Source organism: Spodoptera frugiperda, chromosome 12 (genome assembly GCF_023101765.2).
Source record: "Spodoptera frugiperda isolate SF20-4 chromosome 12, AGI-APGP_CSIRO_Sfru_2.0, whole genome shotgun sequence".
NCBI lineage: Eukaryota > Metazoa > Arthropoda > Insecta > Lepidoptera > Noctuidae > Spodoptera > Spodoptera frugiperda.
The window spans coordinates 13,994,319-14,007,029 of record NC_064223.1 but is presented as its reverse complement, the minus strand read 5'-3'; the positions used below and the strand labels follow the sequence as shown (position 1 = coordinate 14,007,029).

The following is a 12,711-nucleotide window of genomic DNA, read 5'->3' as shown; positions in this document are numbered from 1 at the left end:
GAAAACAAGTTTCACCTAAAAAACTCTATTTACAAAAAACAAGAAATACTACTACATACGTTTATATGTTACTTACATATGTTTATATGTGATGGTATTTCTTTTTTTACACGTAAAATTACAATAACAGCATTGCAACATCGTCATAACTACAACAAAAGCGTGAGGGATGCACATAAAACTAGTAAGTTCCAACCCTGCAAACGCCACCCAGGTCTTTAAGACCGTGCGTGACTATAATTATGTGCGTGTCCCTGCCTAGTTACACAGTACCCCTCCACGGAAAGGGTTATGTACTATAATTTCATGTAAGGAGACTTATTGTTTAATAATAGTATGAGATTGGATAATTATATTGCTATTGCCATTTGAATTTGATTTCAATTTGTAGTGCATGTTGGTAGCTTTTTGTTTGATGTTGATTTATGTAGGAAATTAGAGGTATGGTTTTAATTATTGTTTTCGTTTTTTGCTATGGATATGGTTTACGTGTAATTATTTGCATGTTAAGTATGGATTGTCTGGTGAAGTATTTGGTCTCGAAGCTAAGAAGAATTTATCTTTTTTTTTCCAAATGAAGATGGGTGGAAAATTTGGGATTTGGAGCAATAAGGAATATCTTCAATCTCTCTTTTCTATCTCTATGAGGCTTGAAACTAGTCGAGTTACATGAGTAAGCCAATAATATAATAATTAATTTAGTATGACTCATGATAGTTATTATAAAATTAAGGCATATCTTATAAAAGTAAGAGACATCGGTTTATTTGTTTAATTAAGTTCAAAAATCAAATATTGTAGCTTTAAAATTTTGATTGCCCTCCATTTTTTAACCTACCTTACACAAAAATGTACGAAAATCGTCTCAATTTAAAGTAAAAGCGCATCAAACATTACAAAAACAAACTTTTAAATGTTAGATGCAACATACTTTACAATCTCATTATGAACTGGCTTAAAACACAAACAAAATTTTGACGAAACGAAACATTCTTAAAAAAGATTAAGACTTAATCGAAGAACAAAAAATAAAGAATAACTCAAAGAAACAAGTGAACGAAGAATAAAAAAGTAAGAAAAAAAACGTTCAATTAAAAATAAAACAATAATACCTAACTGTAAGCCATCTTAAGGACTGGCTGTAAAAACTCCAGTCAATTAGAACCTTCATTGATGAACTAGTTAGAAAAAGTATTTAGTTTGAAATTGTAGACTCAATACTTTGTTTTATGCGGTGAATAAAATCGAAATGGCTGCGAAGGGACTGAGAGTCGAATTTTCTAGATTTAAAAATGGGTTTAGTCTTTGATTATATGGTTTAGTAAATAAAACTTTGTTTTAAAGAAGTATTTTGAAGAGAGCTTTGTTGGTTTATGGGTTTATAAAAGACTTTGTTTCATTACTGAGTTAATGAAATCTTTGTTAGGTTTTTCCGACAGTTGAAAATGTAGTATAATAATTTTAGAGACAAAGAGAGTAAATATTTTAGGATTTAATTTGTCCTAGAAGTGTTAGGTTGCTTTGTTACTTGAGACGTGCTATGCAATATTATAATGCTACAAAGATGTAATAGCTAAGCTGTGAAACTATGTGACCGTTTCCACCAGTACTAAGCTATGTGTACCAATGAATATGATTGGTGAAAGCCAAACGCATCCACAGCAACGTCGCATAGCTCATATCGAACTAAAACTAAGTAATATTTATTGTGATTCATAAATTCATACACAATTTTTCATCTTTATACAATACAAATAGCAATATATCATGGAGACTACTAGACTAGGCTTTTATGGTCAAACAATATCATAATAAAAATTCTAGTCACGTACCTCTACATACAAACATTATAAAAGCGTATAAAAATAAAGTGAACTATTGAATATTTTCCCAGCAACATAACGGGTCATCCATTTTATGAAGTGTTCGACGAAAAATATTTCAAAAAAATTCAGTTGTTTACTTTCCAAAATGAAAAGTGTGGTTCTCAATTTGTGTGTTCGGCCGTATGTGAGCAAATTTTCAATATTTAGAACTCGAAAATGGCTAGGTATATTTTGTCTACTATAAATAACAAAGTAATCGATCAAACTATTTGAGTTGGAGAAAAAATATAACATATAAAACGAAAATATTATGTGCTAAAAATAAGCATGTTGCTAAAATGTAAATTATATAAAATGGAGTAGAAGCTGCGAAAAATCAGATTCATCAATATAATTTCAACTTAATTTCAAAATAAAATAAGGTTAAAATTGTATCGAAGAAACCTTTCATTGGGATAGCTTGATATGCGGCTGTCTGTAACAAACTCAGAGACAAAAAGGTTTTATCTCAAAACTTCGATGGTACTAAATGTTCCAAGCAGATAATCTTGAAAGTAGCGAAACAACTTTGCATACTGATTCAAGAATAAAGGAAAACAGTGGATCAATCTCTTATCGTTGCGCGCAATTTGTTTGAGATACTGTCGCAGTTGTGAGCACAGATTGAGTCTCTGTGATGAATAAAAATTAAAGTAAAATTCTGATTTTATTGTAACTTTCGTGAGACATACTAAATTAATTATTATGTTATCGGCTTACTCACGTACCGTTTTGACGAGGAACTCGACTAGTTTCAAGCCATGCTAGAGGCTCATATTCATGAGCAGCATTTCGCGACACACGACGCGGCGACAGTCGCGAAATAACGATCCAATTTGTATCAGGTTAAAAACATTGCATCGAAAGTAAAAATGATAATTGTTACCTATACGTTAAAATTGTCGTAAATCTATAAATGATAAATTGAACTAATCAATTATCCAGCCATACTATTTCTGAGCCGCGAAAGACTTAACGGGTTACTGGAGGCTCCGAATCGAAGCAAAGGAGTAGGAACAGGTTGTTATTTAGTCAGTTATAGTCTTGATACTCTATGTGTGAGAGGAGTCATTGGATGATTTACCCTCTCAAAAAAGGCATACTATTTCTCAAATTGTATGAACTTTCTGTCACATAATTTCATCGAGTTCTTATGTGAAGTGGAAACAGGCGCAAAGGGAAATAAATTGTTCGGTCACAGCAATTAATTACTCATAAGCAAGAAGACCAGCTTTATTCATAATGTAAAACAAATTATTATTAACCCCTACCCTAATTAAGATTGTTCCAGAATGGTTTTAACTCATAAATACAGAAATTCATTTCCTCTTCATTTAATTTGATTACCTCACACCAGCAATGCCCGTATAATTTAATATTTCATACAGTCATATATACTTACGATATTTATTTAAAACTTTCTATTTGTTCAGGTTTAAATTCTGAGATTTGCTCACATTGAAAAGTTATGGCAGATATTTGAGCATGATTTTATTTAACTAGTAAATTTTGAGTAACGTACAATTTACTAGTTAAATAAAATTTGCTAACTACGTAGTATAAAGTCTTTTCAAAGCATATCAATTGAATTTTAAGGTTGAAAAAAGTGTTTTTGATTTTCTTCTTATACGAAGCTTAGTTAGCACGATGTTTGAAACTAAGTCCAATCAAATTCAAGGCATTTAGTTCGATAACTACACGCTCTATCAAATATTAACTCAACTACTTCAAATACTAACTTCAATGACGGATAGACCGATGAAAATTTCGGTTTTGACGTTTCAAAAGTGCTTAGTTAAGGATTGAACTAAATGTTTGACTTTGACATTGACATTTAAATTAAATTTTCCGATAGTCTGTCAATGGAAAGAAAAACTTTTTTATGGTATAAGCCAGTAAACGAGCAGACGGATTACCTGATAATAAGTTATTGCCGTCGCTCATGGACACCCAAAACACCAAAGACGTTACAAGTACGTTGCCGGCATTTTGGAAATTAGGAATTAAAGGTGCGTTGAGGAATTGGGGATTGTGAAAATTAGGAAGGGGGTAATTGGGCTTGACCCATCTCCCACCCGACCCGTCCCATTCGTGCCGAAGCATGGTTCTCCCAAACTTAAGCATGCTCTCCCACACTTATTCTGTTTTTGACTTTATTTATCTCCATAAATAAAGTTACTATGTATTAATCATCGTGCACGAATTAAATAATTATATGCCATACTAATAATACGTTTCTGCCTAAACCTCTTGATGTAAAAGCTATATAGGCTTCGTATGTACGAGTAGGTAAGGTTATTTACAAACGACTGTACATAACTTTAATTATTTCGTTCCCCGTTCCATTTGTTCTACGCGGTTAATTAGAGCGGGCTTTAATTTGAAAATATATATCTTCAGGACAGTTGGTATCTGAGAATTGTTTGGTAATTAAATTCTACGGTCCTACCTTGAAAGGTGAACGACCGATTTTCCATTATATAAACGGTCAATATTAATTAAAACTTATATTTTGAGAAGTTTCATCCATTTCTGTTATATTGATTATGAACGTTCCCAGTTTATTTGATTTATTTATTGAGTGGCTCGTTTGTTTAGATGGTGTAATAGAAATGATGATGGGGTATGAAAATTAAAAATATATTTAGCACGTAATGAAAAAATATTAGACACGCCTTTTTTCATTTTGTCATCTAAGATACATAGATAAACAAATCAAAGCTTTATTATAATCAAAGTATTATGTTATACATATAGGTATCAATAACTTACTTAAGTAACTATATTTTTAATTTATTCACAAAAAAAATACAGACTATTTGTTTAAAAACAAATAAGCCCTTTTGAATCTCAGTTCAAACACAAAAAATGAAGATCAAATAACACTAAAAGCATTGAAAATAACTACAGATTTCTATACGTTTATTGTTTTTGTACGCGGATGGTCCGAAGGGTCTATCTGACCCAATTAGGTACTTCTAGTATTGCGGAACGACGATCGCATTGGGAGGGTTGAATGGGGCAACAGTGCCAGCATTTTTTGTTCGGACAAAATTAATTTGTAGGTTTTGGTAGATATTGCAGTAGGTATATGCCATGTAGGAAATATTTCTCGTGTGCTACTGTATATAGGTAGGGTATTCAATAAATTATGTCGCTGTGTCTCTGTTCGAAGTGCAGGAGTAGGAACGGGTTGACTTTTGGTCAGTAAGAGTCTAAAACTCCCTCTCGTCTCGCCTAAGGCAGGAGAAGCCTTTGGGTGATGTCAAAAAAAACCTCACCATACTGTTTTCCATTGTCATTATGTGTGTACCTAATAAAAAAACTGATAGAAAACGAATAAATCACACAATTTCCAAATTAATAAAGACGTATCACAAAATAGCAATAATCATTTTTTATTATCTTAATCACTATTCAATTTCTATTTGAACTGAAAATAAAATAACTTGAAGCTCAATTCTTGCCTAGAATTCATTTTTCGTATTACATTTCATATGTCTGCTCAATTGTAAAGAACTAATATGTCTTCACAAAAGTATTTCATACGTTCATTCATAGATTTAGATATTGTACTTCGATGCGTATCTCTGGAATATTCCTTTAGACGTAATAACACCGAAATATTACTTTTACTATAAAGCAGTTAATAAAATAGTAATAAAATATTTTACAGAACATTACTTTCTATGGATATTTTATTGAAATTTTAAAAATAAACTATATCTTTTGATAAATGTCACCGAAAAATAACAGGAACCGTAAGTTTATAAAATTTCTAGCACAGCTACTTTTCTTGGAAATGGTCACAAACATAGTTTCACAGCTTAGCTATTATATCTTGCCTGATCCGGAGCTGCGAACTACCTAGCCGGCTCGAAAAGCAGGAGTAGGAACGGGGTGGTTTTTAGTCAGTAAGAGTCTGACACTCCCTCTTACCTCACCTAAGGCGGGAGAAGCCATTAGATGAATTTCCCCCCTCAAAAAAAAGCTATTACATCTTCCACATAGCTCATGTATGGTGGAAAAATCCAACTTCGTGGGCGTGTCGTTCCAACATTTCAATAAAAAAGACCTTTTACGAAATGAAATGTTCATAAAATTTCAACGCTACGTAATTTGGCCAATTAATGTTCGATTTTTGGAAAATTGACTTATAATAAATGGTTCGACATTCCCTACGTTTACATGAATTCCTCTCTTTAATAGACCTCAGTTATTTAGAGGTTTCTTGGGTCAATTTCTCTAAGTTTTTACGGCCATTTTATATAGGTTTTTGATTGCTACTGGCCCTGCGTTAATTTATTCTTTATAGCCCTACTTTGAGTTTTCGTTTTTAGGAGGGAAATTAAAATATTTTCCGTAATGACACACGCCGGATGGGGTTCGTTAAACTCGGGCGACATTTTCGTGAATTTTTAGATTATTTTTTTAATTTCTTTTTTGATGAATGTAGTGGTTGATGTTTTTTTGATAATGTACTGAAATATGTAAAGATTTTCGATATTAGATGAATGTACTAAAGCGTTTGATGTGAAAATCATTTAGCAGAATTTAGTTTAAGCAATTTAAATAATCAAAAATAATACACTGCTCTTTGATTGGTTGATATTGAAAATAACAAACAGAATACGCAACTTATTCAACCAATTTACAAAACAATCCTGCAAATCTTAAAACAAAAGAATTCGTAAAATCTTGGTAGTCTGCTGCACGCCTACAAATTAAATAGAAGTAAGACATAATGCACATAACAGCTCAAATATTCAGTCTCCTACCTAACATTACCAACTTGTCTATACTTAACACCATACCCTGACTATCCTCCCAATATTCTAGCTCTCGTATTTATACTTCCAAGTAATCCCTAACTTGTATCTTATGACACCGACAGATAAAAGGGATATTCGCAACTAAGCCTGGGTCTATACAGCCAGAATTTATTGTTAGAAACAGGCGATTAAGGAAAAATTGTGCGTAATACGTTATAACCTCCAAAACCTGCCATGCGTTCACAGCTATTAAGACTTCTCGAAATTTCCCCCGAGACGTCTTAAGCTTTGTAATGTAATACCTCGGAACCATTATCAACATCGAAGAATTGTGTTGGTTTTTAAATTCTTATATTGGCACGTTTAAAATTTTTGTTAGTTACCTGCTTGTGAAAGAAAAAAGTAAATAAGTTAACTATGTCTTGTTGTCAAACTTTTCTACCATGGCGATAGCGTATGAATGCATTAGAAGTTTACTATACGGATCCTTTGTACCTTACTCCATTCTAGTTTGACACTTATAGATATCTTAGACACTACACAATTTAAGTGCAATATCTCAAAACTCAAGATTTACACACACCCGGCCTAAAGTAAAGGTAACTAAGCGGTTAAAATTTTTAAGTCCAATTTTGAATAAGAGTTTTTATTTAGCGGTTAAAATTTTTAAGACGCCTAGTCAGTACACGAGGTAATATTAAAAAAAAAAATCTCCATAACCCACAAAAGTATCAAATATTACCTTTACAGAATTAAAGAATGCTGATCGTGGAAACGTCGCATCAAACGTTGATGATTTCTTCCAATAGGAAATTGGATCGTGTGTGCCTACGAATTCCAATTGGTCGTAATCAAATAAACGTATGTCTTTAGGGATAATAGAATTCCTTACATTAGGGCTGACATGATAAATGTCTAGGATCCGCTAAGTAAGGGACTTAGGCACAGTGTTATATGTAAAATATGTGGTAGTGTGCTATTGGTTTTGGAATTTGGGTGGTGTGAATTATGTTGGAACTAGTGAGAATGTGTAGCTTGGAATAATATACTGGGTGTCTTTATTAACGTAGGAATGATTATCATATTAAACAGATGTGTCTTAATTTATAGATTACTGATTTATGTATAGACTAACAGTTACAGTTTTATTGTATTTGCTCACCCCAATGGAAGACAGGCGTGAGGTTATGTATGCATGTATGTATGTACTAACAGTTCACATTATCAAATTTTACTAAACAGAAAAATTGAGCACATTTTGTTAAATATTTATTTTGATATAACATTTGATTTCTGGGATTAAAACCTGCCAAGAATAGACTCAGTACTTAACATACAATGTAATACAAAATGTTTACCAGCTACAGCTGTTATCACTCATTAATTATTTGTCAAGCCCGGGAAAGAGACTAAAACCATTTACTAGGCCCTTTTTAATAGTCTTCTTTTTAATATTATTTATTCGGTTGTTGTGTATTTTAGTTTTACACGTCTATCTTATGTTAGCGTAGTGTAGTACGGGACGTCGTAGTGCATGATCAATCATCTGATGCATATTTCAATATTTTATAAAGAACATGTACTTACTCACAAAAAGAATAGTCAACGTACCATTAATAAACTAATTAATACGTTAACACATAAGTATTTACTATGTAAAAGTCGCTAAGTCGTTCATTTTACAAACAAACAAGTATACACACGAACGCACTAAAATACGCTAACTATGAGTTAGTGCAGTGTTGCACGGATTTTGACCAAAGTGATCCCCGCGCACACTCCGCTAATAATAGTTGGCGTAATATAAATCGAGTGATTTCAAAAAGTACCTTTACTTAGCGTTTTATAAGATTTGTAACTTTCTTATTTTTGCATATATCTTCTCAATTTTTTTATGACGTGTGTAAACACACATTTTAATCATAAAAAAAGATTTTTCCAAATTTCGAGTTAGCGTAGTATAAATTGCTGGTGTCGAAATGATCGCATGATTCTAAGTCTGTTTGACCTCGTATCACCCTTGAGGGGAGGAATTTTATAAAATTCTTCCTTAGCCGAATACTCACGCTCCATTTTATTAGCTTTACATTTCATGGGATTTATTTGTGTAAAAGGATGAAAAAGGGGCGCTGGCAGTTTGTTTGATAAAGTCCGAAATATAAACGGACGAGATATTTTGATCGAGAGTTAGGAGTCAAAAATACGGTGTTAATATTGCAGATTTACAATAATATAACTTTAACCTTTCCTATTCACATAAAAATCCCACATTCGGATTTTCTCCTGTGTCGTGGGTGCATTTACAAACATACTATTTCACATAAACATGACACCCAGAACAACAATCTGTGAATCACAAAACGAGTTGTTCCGTGCGTATCAAATCAAACCCGCGACACGTTGCACGACAGCCACCGCGCATTCAACTGCCTCAGCAAACAACAGGCGTGACATTAAACAAAACTATTTGCTTAAATCAATACTTATACAAATCATAAATAAAGCCAATGCGTGACACCACAACATTGCGTTTGAACGTAAACCGAAAACCTATAGTGATCCCAAAAACTAACATTTACTTTTATAGCCCCTTTATAGTTTAGCTTTTATTTCTAACTTTTCTGATCACGGAGCTACTGTAAACGGTACAATAGTGGAAAAGTCTCTGGGGTAAATAAAACTACAAGTCTTTGAAGAAAATCTTAAATTAGATTTGTTTCTTAGCACGGTGTTAAAGGTTGTAAAGTCCTCTCTCTATTGCATTTACAATATATCCAGACCATGAAGCAAGTTCAAAGAGGAGATGTCATAATGTGATTGTGCACTGCGACAATACAAATGGGTAATCCAATGATGATAAGTAAAAAGGTGTAGATGTTTAAGCACCAAGATATGGGCTTATCAATTGGCAACGTTTTCGTAGTATGGCACTGCATGTTAGAAAACAGAAAAGGGTGTAGTTTGCACTGTCTCACGCTCACCGTAAAAAGTCACGAATTATGTCTAATGGAAATCTAGTTATGACAACTTCTCTTTGCATCCAGGCTCAAATTTATTGGTATTTTAATATGCTCTAGGTACGTTGACCTCATCAACATTATCAACGGCCCATCTTAGTCTACTCCTGGATTATGACCTTTCTCTAAATAAAAAAGTTTGCTGTAACCTCCATTCCCGGCAAGTTGTTGACAACCACAGTTAAAAAACATTCAGGTGTAGCCAAGACTACCTAGTGAGTTTACCGAGGCCCTGGCTCGAAAAGAAGTATTAGAAACGGAGTGGTTTTTAGTCAGTAAGAGACTCACTCTCCTACTCGCCTCACCCATGGCGAGAGAAATCATTAGATGTTTTTCCCACCTCAAAAAAAGGCGTAGCAAACATGCCCGATCTCTATCAAACGTAAGTTCCTTCGAAAAGAAGGTCGTATCCTCCTCAGAAGTCAGTTTTTAGGTACAAAGCCTGTTTACTGTTGTCACCATTCCGCTCAGTGACATTATAATCTGGATAATGTATATTAAACATTAGGTACAATATTTGCAAATAAAATCAACTATCCAATTCGTATAAATATTACTTTAACATTATGTCCACTCCAAGGTTGTCTGGTAGAAATCACTATCAGTGATAAGCCCGCCTTTGTGCCCATTATTTTAATTCTTCTTCTTTTGTAATCTTTTTTATTAATGGTGTATAATCAAGATTAATAATCTATCTTATCTATCTTTAACAAAATGTATCGAAATTGTTTAATTAACTTCGAAAACATACGAGATTACTAGTAAAAAGTAATATAAATTAAAGTAAGTGACGAAAATAACTGTAAGCTCATTATAGTTATTCACGCAGTAGTACTAAAAAACAATGTTTCCATCAAAATAGAATAGTTCGATCAAATCCTACAAAAATCACAAAATATTGTATTACACAAAATTATAATTTTACCAAATACATACAAATTATTATGATAACTAAATTAATTATTAAAATGTTTCCATATATAACGTTAGTACTTATATAAAATAATTATATAACTATATTATAATGGCACTAATTTATAAAATAATAATAAAATGTAATTAATTTAAAATTGATTTAAAATCACACTCGATATTCATGCACTGCTTTCTGTAATCACTGGTATAACCGATAAACCTCGTATCCAGAAGCTAATATAAAATTCTTTCAACAATATAAACAAAATTACTTAAATGTATAAAAATATAAATTTAAAATTCATGTCACATACATAAATTATAACCCCAAACCAAGTCTTTAGCGTGTCCATAATTATAGGGTTAGTACTCAACTATTTAAATTTATTTATAGATTTTAATAACTGTTTATAGTCAACACAATTTTATAACCATCACACATTATATCAGATTTATTTAGATGAAATGTAAATTTTATGGCATTTCACATAATAATTTTAATGTATAATACCGGTGTGAATATTAAAAAATAATGTCGTATTTTGGTATAAATTCATTTTTATCGCTACTAAAATGGGTGTTATTCTAAACTGTAAAGACAAATATCACCAAAAAACGTCGAAAAAATCTTTAGAAAACGTGAAAAAATACATAGAAATTACTCACATAGAACGTGTCTAGCGGGAACGAACAAATCACTGGGATACACTATAGACACAGCACAGAAGTTTAAACACACTGAATCAATTTGGGAAACACTGCACTCGACTGCACTCCGTCGACCAGTCAACGAACACCGAGTCTATATTTTGGCTATTTTTTTAACATACGCACGTGTATAGTGAAGGATAGAGCCGTACCGAGGCTTTCCAACGTTCAGGCTACACTGAAACGTTCAGGCCGGGCCTTTCGCTCCGTTACATCTATCCCTTTCTCTCTCGGCAGTTTTCAAGCGTTTGGAGTGTTCCATCTCGTTCGCACGCCCTGAAAGTGTACGGAGAGTACTCGTAATACGTATAGGTCAATATGAAAGCTCCTCGGTTGCTGGAGGCTGCAGTTAGGGTGGATATGTTAAGGGATTTCCCGAGGATATGTCAAGTTATGTCATAAATGGTGTTCGGTTCTTGGGGATTTGATTAGGAATTGTGTTTTGATGTTGTGTCTTGGGTATTTCGTGTGGGGTTTTTGGTGTTTTGTTTTTTTGTTTATAGTTTTGTTTAAAGGGTTTTTTATGTTATGTGTTTAGTAATTAAAACTTTAGTTAGTCTACAGTATCATAAAAATACATATCCGCTCGTGTTATTAATGCACCAAGCCATCTCTAGTTATAATACCCTTTGATCATATTTACTTCATTTTCATTCTTTTAACTTTTGTAACTTTTGTGTTTTTGTCAGCAGCTAATAAAACTTACACCAATACAACTTGACCAAAATACATTCCAACTTAATTCAAAGAAAGACTTTAAAATAAAAATAAAATAAGCATTACCAGACACATTTCCCCCAATTCAACATAAAAATATCGTCCTGTATATTTTGTCTCTCGGTTTACACACCCTATTGAATCCAGTTCGTATCAACGTTTCTACGCATGCGCCGTACAGACATCACCGCACAGTTTCGTCACACACCCCTGAAAATTAATTATTCGAAACACTAAACTTACTCTTTCATTGATACGATTTTTTTTAAGACCTTTCAGTTCAAAAAAAAAAACATAAACAGTAATTGAGACTGTATTCAAAAATGACTTTTAAATTGATTTAGTATAAGTTACATTTTCCCGATTTCATTGATAACTTTTTATTTATTACCTTAAAAAATAATGATGGAAATAATCAAGTGTATGCGAAATTGGCTTCTATGGTCTGGTAAATAAGTAACATTTTGCTGATTAAGTTATAAAGTTGAGTCTAAGTGATGACGAGCGTAACGTTCGGAATATATTAATACTTAGTCGGTTGTTCGCAGAAGGGTTTGGCATAGGTATTCGTTTAGTATAGACAGGTTTCATCAGATTTTTATTTGGTTCATCGAGTATGTATTCGATGGTCAGTAAAAACTGTTACTATAGGATTTATTTTAAATATCTAGTGAAAATTTGATCTTAGTTTGTATTTATACACCCTAGAAATTAAAA

The 12,711-nt window shown here is 32.6% G+C and overlaps 1 protein-coding gene across 2 annotated transcripts in view; it reads right to left on the bottom strand.

The window, feature by feature from the left end:
* LOC118262889 (neuroligin-4, Y-linked) overlaps window positions 1-11,444 on the bottom strand; it is an 89,939-nt gene extending 78,495 nt beyond the window's left edge. For both annotated transcript variants that reach the window (XM_050697243.1, XM_050697244.1), the window contains exon 1: window positions 11,236-11,444. The gene's annotated coding sequence lies outside the window, so the exon portion shown is untranslated. The remainder of the gene's footprint in view (window positions 1-11,235) is intronic.
* Between the last annotated feature and the right edge of the window lie 1,267 nt (window positions 11,445-12,711).